The sequence below is a fragment of the Mirounga angustirostris genome, unplaced genomic scaffold (assembly GCF_029215605.1).
Source record: "Mirounga angustirostris isolate CCGP_5_RB_7025 unplaced genomic scaffold, mMirAng1.0.hap1 SCAF_6, whole genome shotgun sequence".
In the NCBI taxonomy this organism is placed as follows: domain Eukaryota; kingdom Metazoa; phylum Chordata; class Mammalia; order Carnivora; family Phocidae; genus Mirounga; species Mirounga angustirostris.
The window spans coordinates 57,568,721-57,585,513 of NW_026991714.1; the positions used below are offsets into that span (position 1 = coordinate 57,568,721).

At 40.5% G+C, this 16,793-nt stretch overlaps 1 long non-coding RNA gene and 1 pseudogene across 3 annotated transcripts in view; one reads left to right on the forward strand and one right to left on the reverse strand.

Annotated features, from left to right (window-relative positions):
* LOC123846266 (uncharacterized) overlaps positions 1-16,793 on the reverse strand; it is a 111,604-nt gene that overhangs the window by 49,017 nt on the left and 45,794 nt on the right. The window lies entirely within an intron of this gene.
* On the forward strand, positions 6,693-7,563 carry LOC123847005 (small ribosomal subunit protein uS5-like; annotated as a pseudogene).

Genomic DNA, 16,793 nt, shown 5'->3' on the forward strand with positions numbered 1-16,793 from the left:
TCTAACAATTATAAATATCTATGCCCCTACCATGGGAGCAGCCAATTATATAAGGCAATTAATAACAAAAGCAAAGAAACACATCGACAACAATACAATAATAGTGGGGGATTTTAACATCCCCCTCACTGAAATGGACAGATCGTCTAAGCAAAAGATCAACAAGGAAATAAAGACTTTAAATGACACACTGGACCAAATGGACTTCACAGACATATTCAGAACATTCCATCCCAAAGCAACGGAATACACATTCTTCTCTAGTGCCCATGGAACATTCTCCAGAATAGATCACATCCTAGGTCATAAATCAGGTCTCAACCAGTACCAAAAGATTGGGATCATTCCCTGCCTATTTTCAGACCCCAATGCTTTGAAACTAGAATTCAGTCACAAAAGGAAAGACGGAAAGAACTCAAATACATGGAGGCTAAAGAGCATCCTACTGAAGAATGAATGGGTCAACCAGGAAATTAAAGAAGAATTAAAAAAATTCATGGAAACCAATGAAAATGAAAACACAACTATTCAAAATCTTTGGTATGCAGCAAAGGCAGTCCTAAGAGGAAAGTATATAGCAATACAAGCCTTTCTCAAGAAGCAAGAAAGGTCTCAAGTACACAACCTAACCCTACACCTAAAGGAGCTGGAGAAAGAACAGCAAATAAAGCCTAAACCCAGCAGGAGAAGAGAAATAATAAAGATCAGAGCAGAAATCCATGAAATAGAAACTAAAAGAACAGTAGAACAGATCAACAAAACTAGGAGCTGGCTCTTTGAAAGAATTAACAAGATTGATAAACCCCTGCCCAGACTTATCAAAAAGAGAAATGACCCAAATCAACAAAATCATGAATGAAAGAGGAGAGATCACAACCAACACCAAAGAAATATAAATAGTTATAAGAACATATTATGAGCAACTCTGTGCCAGCAAATTAGATAACCTAGAAGAAATTAATGCATTCCTAGAGATGTATCAACTACCAAAACTGAACCAGGAAGAAACAGAAAACCTGAACAGACCTATAACCACTAAGGAAATTGAAGCAGTCATCAAAAATCTCCCAAGAAACAAAAGCCCAGGGCCAGATGGCTTCCCAGGGGAATTCTACCAAACATTTCAAGAAGAATTAATACCCATCCTTCTGAAACTGTTCCAAAAAATAGAAATGAAAGGAAAACTTCCAAACTCATTTTATGAGGCCAGCATTACCTTGATCCCAAAACCAGACAAAGACCCCATTAAAAAGAATTACAGACCGATATCCTTGATGAACATGGATGCAAAAATTCTCACCAAAATACTAGCCAATAGGATCCAACAGTACATTAAAAGGATTATTCACCATGACCAAGTGGGATTTATTCCTGGGCTGCAAGGTTGGTTCAACATCTGCAAATCAATCAACATGATACAATACATTAATAAAAGAAAGAACAAGAATCATATGATCCTCTCAATAGATGCAGAAAAAGCATTTCACAAAGTATAGCATCCTTTCTTGATCAAAACTCTTCAGAGTATAGGCATAGAGAGTACATACCTCAATATCTTAAAAGCCATCTATGAAAAACCTACAGTGAATATCATTCTCAATGGGGAAAAACTGAGACCTTTCCCCCTAAGGTCAGGAACACGGCAGGGATGTCCACTATCACCACTGCTATTCAACATAGTATTGGAAGTCCTAGCCACAGCAATCAGACAACAAAAAGAAATCAAAGGCATACAAATCAGCAAAGAAGAAGTCAAACTCTCACTCTTTGCAGATAATATGATACTTTATGTGGAAAATCCCAAAGACTCCACCCCAAAACTGCTAGAACTCATACAGGAATTCAGTAAAGTGGCAGGATATAAAATCAATGCACAGAATTCAGTGGCATTCCTATACACCAACAACGAGACAGAAGAAAGAGAAATTAAGGAGTCGATCCCATTTACAATTGCACTCAAAACCATAAGATACCTAGGAATAAATCTAACCAAAGAGGCAAAGGATCTGTACTCAGAAAACTATAAACTACTCATGAAAGAAATTGAGGAAGACACAAAGAAATGGAAAAACGTTCCATGCTCAGGGATTGGAAGAACAAATATTGTGAAGATGTCAATGCTACCTAGAGCAATCTACACATTCAATGCAATCCCCATCAAAATACCATCCACCTTTTTCAAAGAAATGGAACAAATAATTCTAAAATTCGTATGGAACCAGAAAAGACCCCGCATAGCCAGAGGAATGTTGAAAAAGAAAAGCAAAGCTGGTGGCATCACAATTCCGGACTTCCAGCTCTATTACAAAGCTGTCATCATCAAGACAATATGGTACTGGCACAAAAACAGGCACATAGATCAATGGAACAGAATAGAGAGCCCAGAAATGGACCCTCAACTCTATGGTCAACTCATCTTTGACAAAGCAGGAAAGAATGTCCAATGGAAAAAAGACAGTCTCTTCAACAAATGGTGTTGGGAAAATTGGATAGCCACATGCAGAAGAATGAAACTGGACCATTTCCTTACACCACACACAAAAATAGACTCCAAATGGTTGAAAGACTTCAATGTGAGACAGGAGTCCATCAAAATCCTAAAGGAGAACACAGGCAGCAACCTCTTTGACCTCAGCCGCAGCAACTTCTTCCTAGAAACATCGCCAAAGGCAAGGGAAGCAAGGGCAAAAATGAACTATTGGGACTTCATCAAGATAAAAAGCTTTTGCAAAGCAAAGGAAATAGTCAACAAATCCAAAAGACAACCGACAGAATGGAAGAAGATATTTGCAAATGAAATATCAGATAAAGGGCTAGTATCCAAAATCTATAAAGAACTCATCAAACTCAACACCCAAAGAACAAAGAATCCAATCAAGAAATGGGCAGAAGACATGAACAGACATTTTTCCAAAGAAGACATCCAAATGGCCAACAGACACATGAAAAAGTGCTCAATATCGCTCGCCATCAGGGAAATCCAAATGAAAACCTCAATGAGATACCACCTCACACCAGTCAGAATGGCTAAAATTAACAAGTCAGGAAATGACAGATGTTGGTGGGGATGTGGAGAAAGGGGAACCCTCCTACACTGTTGGTGAGAATGCAAGCTGGTGCAGCCACTCTGGAAAACAGTATGGAGGTTCCTTAAAAAGTTGAAAATAGAGCTACCATATAATCCAGCAATTGCACTACTGGGTATTTACCCCAAAGATACAAAAGTAGGGATCCAAAAGGGTACGTGCACCCTGATGTTTATAGCAGCAATGTCCACAATAGCCAAACTGTGGAAAGAGCCAAGATGTCCATCGACAGATGAATGGATAAAGAAGAGGTGGTATATATATACAATGGAATATTATGCAGCCACCAAAAGGAATGAGATCTTGCCATTTGCAACAACGTGGATGGAACTGGAGGGTATTATGTTGAGCGAAATAAGTCAAACAGAGAAAGACATGTATCATATGACCTCACTGATATGAGGAATTCTTAATTGCAGGAAACAAACTGAGGGTTCCTGGAGTGGGGGTTGGGGTGGGAGGGAGGGGGTGACTGGGTAATAGACACTGGAGAGGGTATGTGCTCTGGTAAGTGCTGTGAATTGTGCAAGACTGTTGAATCTCAGATCTGTACCTCTGAAACAAATAATGCAATATATGTTAAGAAAACAAAAAGAAGAAGGTAGCAGGAGGGGAAGAATGAAGGGGGGGAAATCGGAGGGGTAGACAAACCATGAGAGACGATGGACTCTGAAAAACAAACTGAGGGTTCTAGAGGGGAGGGGGGTGGGAGGATGGGTTAGCCTGGTGATGGGTATTGAGGAGGGCACATTCTGCATGGAGCACTGGGTGTTATGCACAAACAATGAATCATGGAACACTACATCTAAAACTAATGATGTAATGTATGGGGATTAATATAAGAATAAAAAAATTTTTTAAAAAAAGAAGAGTTGAAGAATTTATCTGAGATCTCAGATTACTCAAAGCCAACTCTGGCACTTTCTAAATTTCATGATTATAACCCTTACCTTACATTGCTCCTAACAGGTAACTATTAAACACTTTGAAGTTGAAAGTGATATGGTGAAGCTTTTGTTTTAAGAGATAACTTTAATAGCATAGAAAGAAGAGAGTTTATATAAAAAGCCGTCAAAAAGAGAGAAAACCAAACTAATGCATCATATCAAAGTCAAGGTGAGAAACCAAATGGAAAATAAAATTTGCACAAAGTCTTAAGATGAGAGTTTAACAATGGGTAAAAGGAGACCTAACTGAAACATATATAATTGATTTTTGTAATTCATATGCCTGTGTATTTTCTATTGACCTCATTTCCTTTCCTGATATCTTTCTGGTTCATCATTGTAAACTCAATGTCTGGCATCAACCCAAGTGAGACAGACAGAAAAAGTTGTTAGTTGACAAGTGATTCAGCGTGGCTTTTAGTTCTCCATTGTTCTCTGGTTGTTTGATTTTTTTTTTTTTTAACCAGCATTCTGTTCTCTTCAAGGAACTCAATATTGAAGCCTTACTCTGAGTAAATATTAACTCATGTATTTCTAAATGATCTTTATTATATTTTAATCTCATAACTGCCAAAATTACTATGTTGAAGACATATTTTTTTTAACAATTCAGCTTCAGGCTGAATTACAACAAATAAGTTAGGAACATTGATAGAAAACAGGAGACACTGAAAATTGTTCATCCGAGCCATTGGGCAGTCTCAGATTTCCCCAAGGGCCCAAGTTCTCCAAGTACTTATCTACTTTACTCTGTTGTTATCCCTCAAACAGTTGAACAAGTCAGACTCTGAAGGGTTGTTATACATCTTTCTCAAATGTATATGTCAAAGGAAAATAAGCAATCATCAATAACTCTGATCAGAAACAAATAATAAAATTCAAGGCATATACCCTTTTGACATGAGGTCAGTATTGTCACCTCCATTTTAGGAAAGAAAATGCAGTAAGCATCACCTTCCCCCATGATACACAATACGTGCACTATGAATAGAGAGTAAGTGTGGTCAACTTTACTACCAAAGTATGGCAATGATTTTTCATGGTGTTAGCATCTACTATTTGGAAAGAAGGATTGAATAAATAAATGCACACTCTCAAGAGAGAAGCCAGACAAAGCTTTTGGAATCCCTATTAAGTTGTGAGTCACTCAACTCATATCTAAGTAATAATTTTGATGTTGCAGGCTGCTATGATATTTTATAAACCCAGAAAGAAGAGCAGAAAATTATTTCTTTAGAGACACCAGGATTCAATATGTTAACTGATGCCTTTTGAGACCCATAGTGCCCCAAGAAATAAATAAAGGCCTCTCTAATTCTCTTTCCACTAAGAGGTCAAGGGTATAAAAGACTTTCTGAAACTATGTAAATTCAGCTAGGAAACATTTGACCATGTTCTCATGAATTGCTTGTTCTGTTGTCCTCATGTTTTAAAGAAAATGTTTGCTTTTCCTAAATGAGTCCAAAAATAAATGGTTTATTTGACCTGTTTAACTAACTAGCAAACTTAGTGAGGAAACATTAAAAAAAAAAAGAAGAAGAAGATTTGAACAAGCAGTGAGGATAGCTATGCAGGAATTACCCCTTCAAAGCCCTTGCCTCATTCACATGAGTATGAAGGAAGTCACCACACAAGTACAAAGAAATCACACTCCCACATGAGCAGAGAGTCTCCACCCTCCCCACGATCCCATGGTCCCCATACTCCCATCAATCAGCTGTTGCAAGTACAATTACATTGCAAACACAACTGATTGGTTCAAGGGTAGATAACTGCCTCATACCAATGAGTCTATTTCTTGGATTTCATCATGTACTTGGGACAAAATTAACCCAGTCCCTTTCAGGTGACCAACACTGTAATGCATAAAACTAAAAACTGTCCACAGCCATATTTTCTCATCTGTAGAAAGACTGACCTGTGGTGAAAGAGGAGAAAAAAAGCTGAGGTGTGAAAAAAGCAGAATGGAAAGACAGAAAGAGCCCTGAGCACATTTCAATCTTCAAATTCAGTTTCTCCTAAGGGTCTGATGTCTTCAAGTCCTTTAATGGTTTTTTGTTGTTGTTCAACTTTCCCTCATGACCTGTTAGATAACCCAGCATGTTTGCAATACAGTCTTGTTTTAACAAGTTGGTTCTTCCAGCCCCCAATAATAGTTTCAATTTCTGTATCAGTAAGTACAGATTTTGTTGAAGTAACACAGAAACTTCAAATGACTCTGAAAAACAAAATTCAAATTTTGTTCTCATCTCTTTACTGTAGAACCCAGGCTGATTGAACAGCCATTGTCTCAAATATTGCTGGTCACGGTGGCAAAGGGAAAGAAAATTTTTGAAGGTCTCACTTTGTTTAGCACTTATGGGTCAGAAATAGTCACAGACCTATCCATCCACCCAGGGGCCTGGAAGTACAGGGGGAGAACTGTAAATATTTGGGAAATATCTCTAATCACCACCACACCCACATCTCAATGTTATCAGCATGGAAGCTGAAATTATTTCCATCAAATATACTATGTACTGAAGCAAGGAGAAATGCTCGTGGTACTCATTTTGTTGTGGGCCACAAATGTTCAGATCCTCAGCCATCAGGTCACTTTTGCTCAATAACTCAGAACTAAGGTTTGCTAATTTAAAAAATAAGATAGTTTCAGCACCAAATGGCAGATAACGCCAGTGCTACAGCAGAAGCCTGGAAGCCCCTGGAATGGAAGGCCAGGGGGCTTCCACAGAGGTTTCCCTAGGGCTTCTGGGCTGGGGTTGGGGAGGGATTGGGGTGAGCCTGGGTGGGGCAGAGGCTGGGAGCTCAGGGAGGCAAGGACAAGGATAAGGAGTGGATCCTTGTCACCACGCTGGACCACTTGGTCAGGATATGAAGATCAAGTCCCTGCACGAGATCTATCTTGTCTCTCTGCCCATCAGGGAATCTGAGACCATTGACTCTTTCCTGGGGGCATCCCTCAAGGATGAGGTTTTGAAGATTATGCCTGTGCAAAAGCAGACCTGTGCTGCCCAGCGGACCAGGTTCAAGACGTTTGTTGCCATCGGAGACTAGAGTGCACATGTTGGTCTAAGTGTTAAGCGTTCCAAGGAGGTAGCCACTGCCATCCATGGGGCTTCCATCCTGACCAAGCTTTCCATCATCCCCGTACAGTGAGGCTACTAAGGGAACAAGATCAGCAAGCCCCACACTGTTCCAGGTGAGATGACCGGCCTCTATGGCTCTGTGCAGGTGCACCTCGTTGCCACCCCCAGAGGCAGTGGCATTGTCCCAGACCCTGTGCTCAAGAAACTATTGATGATGGCCGGGATTGATGACTGATACACCTCGCTCCCACCAGGGGCTGCACTGTTACTCTCGGCAACTTGGCTACAGCCACTTTTGATGCCATTTCTGAGACCTACAGCTTTCTCACCCCTGACCTCTGGAAAGAGATTGGGTTTACCAAGTCTCCCTATCAGGGATTCACTGACTGTCTTGTAAAGACCCACACCAGGCTCCAGCTGTGGCCACCACATAGTTTTATATGAGAAAAAGAAAGTGAATCAAAGCCTGTTAAAATAAATAAAATTCAAAAAAAAATAGTTTCAGCTGTGAGTTTTCTACTTATTTGAATGAAGCTAGTGATAAGGTTAAATGTAAAAGGAAATTGTTTAATTAATTTTTGTGTTTTGATGCCGAAGTGTTTAACATGTAGACAACACAACTGATACTAAGGTTGAAAATTACATAAGACACACAGTAACCATTATTTTGGAATCCAGAATACAAAAAGCAACCCTCCACCCACCCAGCCAATCTACATTAGACATAGAGTGTGAACAAAAAAATAAAACTTTGTATTTAAAAGCGTTTTGAAGTCTTTTGTTACTTCAACAAAATCTGTACTTTTTAGCTGATTCAGAAACAAACTATTATTGGAAGCTAGAAGAATGCTAACAGTGACAAAATATTTAATAAAAATGCTGCCAATTATAACTTGGAAGGCAAATGAGGTCCCTAATGAACTTTCACATATCAGAGAAAATGCTATAAAAAGGATGTTAGTAGGGGCGCCTGGGTGGCTCAGTCCCTTAAGCATCCAACCCTTAATTTCAGCTCAAGTCATTATCTCAGGGTCATGGGATTGAGCGCCACATCAGGCTCTGCGCTGGGTGTAGTGCCTGTTTGGGATTCTCTCTCTCTCTCTCTCCTTCTGCCCCTCCACCCACAACCTCCACGCTCTCCCCCTCCCTCCCACCCTCTCTCTCTCTCTCTCTCTCAAAAAAAAAAAAAGAAAGAACGAAAGAAAGGAAGGAAGGAAGAAAAAAAGAAGAAAGAAAGAAGAAAGAAAGAAAGAAGAAAAAAAAGAAAGAAAGAAAGAAAGAAAGAAAGAAAGAAAGAAAGAAAGAAAGAAAGAAAGAAAAGAAAGAAAGGTAGTAACATGTGTTTGTTTAGCTGGCTGAACTTGACAAGGCACAAGAAAAAGATAAGCCCAGAGAAAGAAATAGAGAATATCTAGGAATTTGGGTATGTGTAGGGGTAAAAAAGACTATATTTTATTATGCTAAGCAGTAAAGGATAAAACTGTGAGGATCTTTGAACCAACTAAAATTCAGCCTTGAGTAAAGGATGGAATCAAGGGCGTGACCATAACACCCATTTGTCAAACCTCTGAATGAAATAAGGTGTCTCAGAGCAGAGATCCATTTAATTTCATGGTAACCAGTATATACCTGCAGTTGAGCAAAATAGTTCAGAGAAAAGATATTAGACGTGTGGTTCTCCCACTGAAGGCTGATAGACTGAGAAACTCATAAATAATTTGAAAGAAAGTCACAAGATAAAGAAAGCATAAAAGTATATCAAATGTAAGAAATGTCTGGGAAAGAACTGTAGGTGTGGCTATTGGCACATAGAACTGAGTAGGAGCAAATAGATAAGGATCTCAGTGAGTTTTTAAAGTTATATTGCCAAAGAAACTGTGAGCCTGTACTAAAAATGTTTACGGTACTCAAAATTCAAAATGACACTTGGATCCTACCAGTCTATGACTGAGAAAGCTGTTCAGATCTCAAGAAGGGCATGTTCTAAAATACCATTTCAGGATTATGGAAAAAGAAGGATCTCCCCAAGAGGTAGACTTGGGGAAGATCCAAGGAGAACATCAGGCTGGGGAACTACTCCAAGGGTATGGGTTAATCAAGAAGCATTACCCACTCCCAAAATAGAGGGCCATCACAGCATCTGCCAGGTAAGAGTTCAGAATTGCTACAGACCAATGACTGGAGATTCTTATATTCTTTTCACTTAGGAACCAAAGTGTTTATTTCAGTTATCCTGTCTGTATTCCACTAGTGTATATTGGGCATGGGGATGGGAGCATGTAGTGGATTGAATGGTGGCCCCCAAAAAGATAGGTCCACATTCCAATCACCAGAACATGTGAACATGAACCCAAAAAAGGGGTCTTTGTAGTTGTAATAAAAAAAATGACTGACAGCTTGTACTGAAAGTGACAAAGACAGAAAAAAATGAAAGAAGGCCATGGGCCTTCCAAAACTCTACAGTCAGGAAATTGGTTGATAGAGCTACTCAACTGCAAACACATGTTACCCCACAAAAAAAGGAAAGATGGCTACAGGGGCAGAGCCATAACAGGTGGCACAGAGACCAGTCGAGCCATCATGGGCCCAGAGGGTGGAGTATTGCCACAAAGGATTACTCTCTAGCTTTGGAACCTAATAGAATTTCCCCTGCTGGACTAAGACCTTGCTTGGGACCAGTGACCTCTTAGTTTTCCCCAATTCCTCCTTTTTAGAATGGGAATTTCTATCCTATACTTATCACACCATTGTGTTTGGGGAGCATGTAACTTGTTTTCTAGTTTCATGCATTCTTAAATAGAGAGGAATTTTTTTTCCCAGGATGAAGTATACTCAGAGTCTCATCCATAAACAGATTTAAATGGTTCAGGTCACGACAGTGGGGATTTTTTGAACTGATGACATTTGGATAAGATTGGGACTTAGAGCTAATGTTGTTATGGGCTAAAAAGTTGGAGAGTTTTTGGGATTTGAATGTATTTTGCTTGTGGATGGATGTGAGTTTTGGCCAGAGGAAAGACTAGAGTGAGCTGCAATCATATGTTCTAAAAGATATGTCCATATCTTAATCCCTCAACCTATGAATGTGACCTTATTCCAGAAAAAAAAAAGAGTCTGCAGATGTAATTAAATTAAGACTCTTGAAATAAGGGGCGCCTGGGTGGCTCAGTTGGTTAAGCAACTGCCTTCGGCTCAGGTCATGATCCTGGAGTCCCGGGATCGAGTCCCACATCGGGCTCCCTGCTCGGCGGGGAGTCTGCTTCTCCCTCTGCCCTTCCCCCATCTCATGCTCTCTCTCTCTCTAATAAATAAATGAAAAAATCTTTAAAAAAAAAAAGACTCTTGAAATAAGATCATCCTGGATTCTCCAAGTGAGCCCTAAATCCAATGACGAGTGTCACACAGAGAAGGATGCACACACAGACAGTAGAGGAGAATCCACGTGAAGACAGAGGCAGACAATGGAGTGGTGTAGCCACACACTAACACCTGCAGATGCAAGACACTGGACGAGGCAAGGAGGGAGTCTCTCCCAGAGTCTTTGGAGGGAGCACAGCCCTCCTGACATCTTGATTTCAAACTTCTGGTCTCCAGAATTGTGAGAGAATAAATAAATTTTAAGCCACCAATTATTGGTAATTTGTTAGGACAACCATAGGAAACTAATACAGGACATAAGACATTTTAATTTAGTTCATAGAGCTGCACACCAAGATGAGTCACATCCAGATCTGATGTGGACACCACTGAGCATTACCATCTAATATAGAGACTGCCTTGCATCACCCATAGCCCCTAGACTTTCAGCTGGTGTCCACATAGAATTTTTGGGTTGTCTCCCATGGGGTGGCATGAGAGTACTTTGCCTGTGGGAGGGAAAATGTGCCAAATGTTTGTTAACCAAAAGAGTGCACTGTGATGGTCATAAGTGTTATTTCCCAAGGTTTTCCTGTGCTTTGGCTTCCAGGCACATGGTAGGATTTCATTTCTCAGCTCCCTTATAGTTGGATTGAGCCATATAATAGTCCTGGCCAATGAGCTGGGAGCAGAAATGACAAGTCATTCCAGATGTGGGACCTTTAATAATGGTGGCTACTATATTTGAGGTGGTGGCTGCTCCCTCAGCCTGGATCCCAGATAAGGAGATGAGAAACAAGCTCCCATCTCTGTGTCTGTGACAGAATATAAATCTCACTAATAGAAGACAATAGGATTTGTCTGGCTGTTGCTGCTGCTGCAACATAACCATCCCTCCTGACAGTCTTAAAGATTCAAAAATTCAAAGGAACATCTGCTATATACTGGTAGGGGGATGGATATAAAGACAAACAAAAAAGCATTTAATCTTTTCAAGTAATTTACGATCTGGTAAAATTTTGAGCCATGTAGAGCAGTGACATCCATACTTGACTGTGCATCAGAATTACCCGGGGAACCTGTGTACCCCACCACAGACCTATTGAGTCATACTCTCTGGGCAGAAGTGGAATGGGCTCCAGCTGGGCATTGGCATAGTTGAATGGGTGCCACACTTGTGTTGTCACAGCAGCTGGGGTCAAGACACGCTGCTCAAGACCAATTATTATCAAATGCTTTTGGTCATAGAACTCCTTCAGATGGCATCCTATTAGAAGCTCAGGATGTAAACAGTAAAGGTAAACCAGCCCTGGTCAAGTGGAGTGGGAGCCCAGAGCCCCAACCTTATGCTTCTCTCACTCCTAGCTTGAGTCCTGAGATAAAGAACCCCCAAGAGACTGTGGAGAGGCTAGCTTTTAAAGGTGACTAACAGAATATGATAAACACAGTTAGGGTAAAGTGTAGTGTCTGGGGGATTCAGAAGAAAGTTTAAGCATGCAGGACTAGATCAAAGAAAGCTTCATGGAGGAGGCAGGATTTAAAACAAACTCTTAAAGACTGGAAGGGCTTACAATAGTAGGGTAGTGAGTAGGTAATGGGTAGAAATAAGTCTCCTCCTTATGACCATGCATTTAAGGAATCCCATAGCTATTTATAAGCCACCAGACTCAAGCTCCACAAGAGCAGAGACTTAATCTGTTTTCTTCACTGTTGTATTCTCAGCACCTGTAAGAGCAGAAGGGGTGTTCAGTAAATATTCATTAAATAAAATGAATGCTGTCTGCCAAGTGTCATTTACTTTTAGTGGCATGCCTTCTTCAGCCACCAGAAGCTGGAAGAGGGGAGGAAGGATTATCTCTAGTAGCTCTGAAGGAATCATGGCCCTACCAACATCTTTATTTCAGCATAGCAACACTGATTTCAGACTTCAGATTGGCCTCAAGAACGGTGACAGAATAAATCTCCACGTTTGTTTCAAGCTACTAGGTATGTGGTCATTTGTTACAGCAGCATCAGCAAACTGATACAAAGCCCAAGGAGGTTCAGTGACTTGGCTAAGGATTCACAGCTGAAGAAGAGTAGACAGAAATCAAACGCTTAGGTTTTTGTGGTGCTCTTTCCACTACAGCATTTATTTTTTTTATAGTTTTTTTAAAGATTTTATTTATTTGAGAGAGCGAGAATGAGAAAGAGAGAGAGCGAGCACATGAGAGGGGGGAGGGTCAGAGGGAGAAGCAGACTCCCTGCTGAGCAGGGAGCCTGATGCAGGACTCGATCCCAGGACTCCAGGATCATAACCCGAGCCGAAGGCAGTCAACCAACTGAGCTACCCAGGCGCCCCTCCACTACAGCATTTAGACTGAGAGGATTTTTATTAAAAATTCGAGGGTTAGAGGTGGAAATGGGGGTGAGAGGGAACAGTGATGAACATATTAGAAATGATCATTCCAGCACTTCCCCAGCTCTCTGCCATAACCATTTGGTGGCTTTTAGGACCCCAATTTCACAGTGGAAGAGCAGGTTTCTAGGACACTGAACTGGCATCCACTTCTCCAGCCAAGAATATGAGTCAGCCCACGACAGTGAGCATTGCTGGCCAAAACTTGATGAGCCACCTGTTTGTCTTTTCTTTTTCTCTGCTCCAAGTTTGCAAGTGGATCAGCATATTTTTCAACAGAAGAGATTCTAGAGTTTGACGCACAAAATCTATAGAGATTAATGGCCCTTTTAGGCTGGAACATAATTAATTGACTAAAATGATGAATGTGGCAGAGAGCTGCAGTTTGCTGTTGCAGGGCTCACTGGGCACACCCACATCAGGTAATCTTCATCAAGTCCTTGGCTCCCCAGCTGGTGGAAAGCATGTTGCCCTTGCTCTTTCCAATTCACAAGGATAGTAGGACACATTGCATTAAAAAGCTCAGAATCTAAGAGCCCCTGATTGGAATGCCAAGTTTCTCATCCCCAGGGGAGTCTGAGGAAAAGGGAAATCATCAGCCTGGCTCAGGAGTACCATGGTGCATATCAATGAGGGAACAGCTAGAATCTCCAAGCTCCCAAACCCATGTATCCCTACACACAGGACTTGGGTACATCAAGTGACCAAGGGTGAAAGAGCACTGTGTTAGGGGTCAGGCAAACTGAGGTCAGTCCCAACTCTCCAAAACTTGCCTCGGCAATTCACTTGGCACATCTGAACCTCAACTTTCTTATCTGTGAAATGGTAAAATTAGGGTCCTTAAAGTTCTTCCTAGGGAACCCTCATGCACTGTTGGTGGAAATGTAAATTGGTTCAGCCTCTGTGGAAAACAGTAGGGAGGTTTTTCAGAAAATTAAAAATAGAACTACCCTATTGGAGCGCCTGGGTGGCCCAGTTGTTAAGTGTCTGCCTTCAGCTCAGGTCATGATCCCAGGGTCCTGGAATGGAGCCCTGCATCAGGCTCTCTGCTTGGCGGGAAGCCTGCTTCTCCCTCTCCCACTCCCCTTGCTTGTGTTCCTGCTCTTGCTATCTCTCTCTCTGTCAAATAAATAAAATCTTAAAAAAAAAAAAAAAGAATTACCCTATGATCTAGAAATCCCACTTCTAGGTATATATCCAAAGGAAATGAAAACAGGATACTGAAAAGACTTCTGTACTGCCATGTTTATTGCAGCATTATTCACAGTAACCAAAATATGGAAACAACCTAAGTGCCCATCAATGGAAAAGTGGATAAAGAAGTGATACATACACACACACACACACACACACACACACATACACACACAGAGGAATATTATTCAACCATGAGAAAGATGGAAATCCTGCCATTTGGGATGATATGCATGGACCCTGAGGGCATTATACTAAGCAAAATAAGTCAGACACAGAAAGACAAATCCTGCAGAGCATCACTTACATGTGGAATCTAAAAAAAGAAATGAAAAAAAGTCAAACTCATAGAAAGAGAGTAGAAAAGTGGTTGCCAGGGACCAGGGTAGGGAAAATAAGAGATGTTAGTACAAATGTTCAGCTATAAGATGAATAAGGTCTGTACACCTGAAACTAATAAAACATTGTATGTCAACAATACTTCAATAATAAATTTTTAAAAAATGAATAAGGACTGAGGATTTCAGGTAAAACATGGGACTATAGTTGATAACACTGATAACTGAAATCTGTTAAGGGAGTAGAACTGAAATAGTTTCACAAAAAAATATATATGTGACATGGCAGATGCATTAATGAACTATATGGGGGGAGTCCCTTCACAATGTATATGTATATCAAATTACCATGATCATGATGTACACTTTAAATATCTTACCATTTTATTTGTCAATTATACCTCAATAAAGCTGAAATTTTTTTTAAAAAAGAAAGAAATGAAAAAAAAAAGTTTTTTCCTGGCTCTAACAACTAGGGTTCTACATCCAGGTAATTAACATAACCTGGACCGAGACATCTGAACAGATGCACACAGCCATGCCCCTTGACCACATCCTTTAAGTCCAATGGGCACAAAGTAGACAGGGACTGGGACTCTCATGTATGTGACTGGAGTATCCAGACACAGTGTTCTCTGCTTTGCAGCTATTTCTGAATCTTATGAATGCATATGCATTTGTTATTTCCCAGCAGAGCTTGGCTGCAGTGTGTATCACCAATCTATCGATTTTAGAAGTATCTATCTGCTCTGTTGGAAGAGAGAAGAAACATCAGTATTAAGTGAAAGCCTTAGGGTCTTTACAGATATAAAGAATTACCATCAAGAAGGCCTCACTTTCCCAAAGTAATAAAATTTTAAATTCTATACTCCCATCCCTAGATAGTATAAGGAAATTCTCAGCAAAAGGCAGTTTGGTATAGTAAAAACAAATAAACAAGAAAACATACAATCCCATGCAATCAATAGGCAAATGAAAACTTGTATTCAAATTCTAAATGTTCATTTTACTAAGTCAACAAGTGACCCTTAGTTTGCAAGGGGAGACATTCTAGCTATTTAGGTCAGTGGAAGACATTTTTTTTTAAATTTTATTTATTTGAGATAGAGTGAGGGAGAGAGAGCACAAGGGGGGGGCAGAGGGAGAGGGAGAAGCAGACTCCTCGCTGAGCAAGGAGCCTGATGTGGGGCTCGATCCCAGGACCCTGGGATCACCAACCGAGCCAAAGACAGACGCTTAACCGACTGAGCCACCCAGGCACCCCAGTGGAGGACATTCTTGATTTGAACCCCAGCTCTTCCATGTACTAGGAGTGACAGTGGTCAAATTAATTTTCTCAGACTCAGTGTCTTTATAAAATGGGGGATAAAATGATTTCCTCACAGTATTTTCAGGACTCAAAGGAAATAATCAATGTAATAGACTTTCTGCAGTGCCAGGAATATCTAAGTTCTCGGTAATCAGTAGCTGATTTTACCAAAGATTGAGGACAGCATGAGTGATGAATATAAATGGAAAGTGTATTTAAATGACTATTTCAAGTAGTTTGGCTAAAAAGGGAAGGAGAAGAGACAGGGGCGCTAAGGGGATGCGTGGAAGTAGATGGTGTGGCTGATGCTTTGTTGTTGTTGTTTGCTTATTTGGCAGTTATTGTGTTTTTGGTCTGATGATAAGTGATGGAGTAAGGTCCCAGGGGTTAGGAGGGATGGAATCCAGTAAGTTTAGTAGGAAAAGGGACACCTCTTCCACTGAAATATGGGGACAGGAGGGAAGCAGAAGCAGTAGATGAGAAGAAGCTGGATTGGTGGAGGAAGATGGTGAGGGTACCCTTGCCTGATGGCCACAGTGTACCCTAAGAGCTGAAGATTATGATTCTCTGAAGGAAGTGGCAGCTGGAGGCTTGAGGAGAGTCACAACCATTCCAAATGTTGTTAGGAGAACAACACATAACACCAAAAAATGTGTTTGCTCGTTTGTCCCAAGAAAGTTCACCTGGGACACATAAAAGACCTGCCAGGTAAAACCAAAGACTCAGCAGAGGTTGAAAACTGAATTTGTAGGACACAATTCTATAAAATTATTAACTTTTTCCCAGCAGAGAAAGGAAGTCTTTCCAAATGTATGAATAGAGAATATGGGTCATCCAGGTGCTTCAGGAATGGGGTTTGGCTGAGTGATTGGAATAAAATGACAATAATACTACAAATCATTTTGTCATGTGCATATGCTTCTCCAGAGAATAGTTTAGTGTGGACAGTTCAGAGCATGCAAGTTTAGGCATCCATAAAACAGGAATAATAGTGTCAATAACGGCAGTTTTTGTTCATCACTCTTATTGTCCTAATGAACAAAAAACCTTAAAAACGGGGTTTGTGTTAGCTGATCAC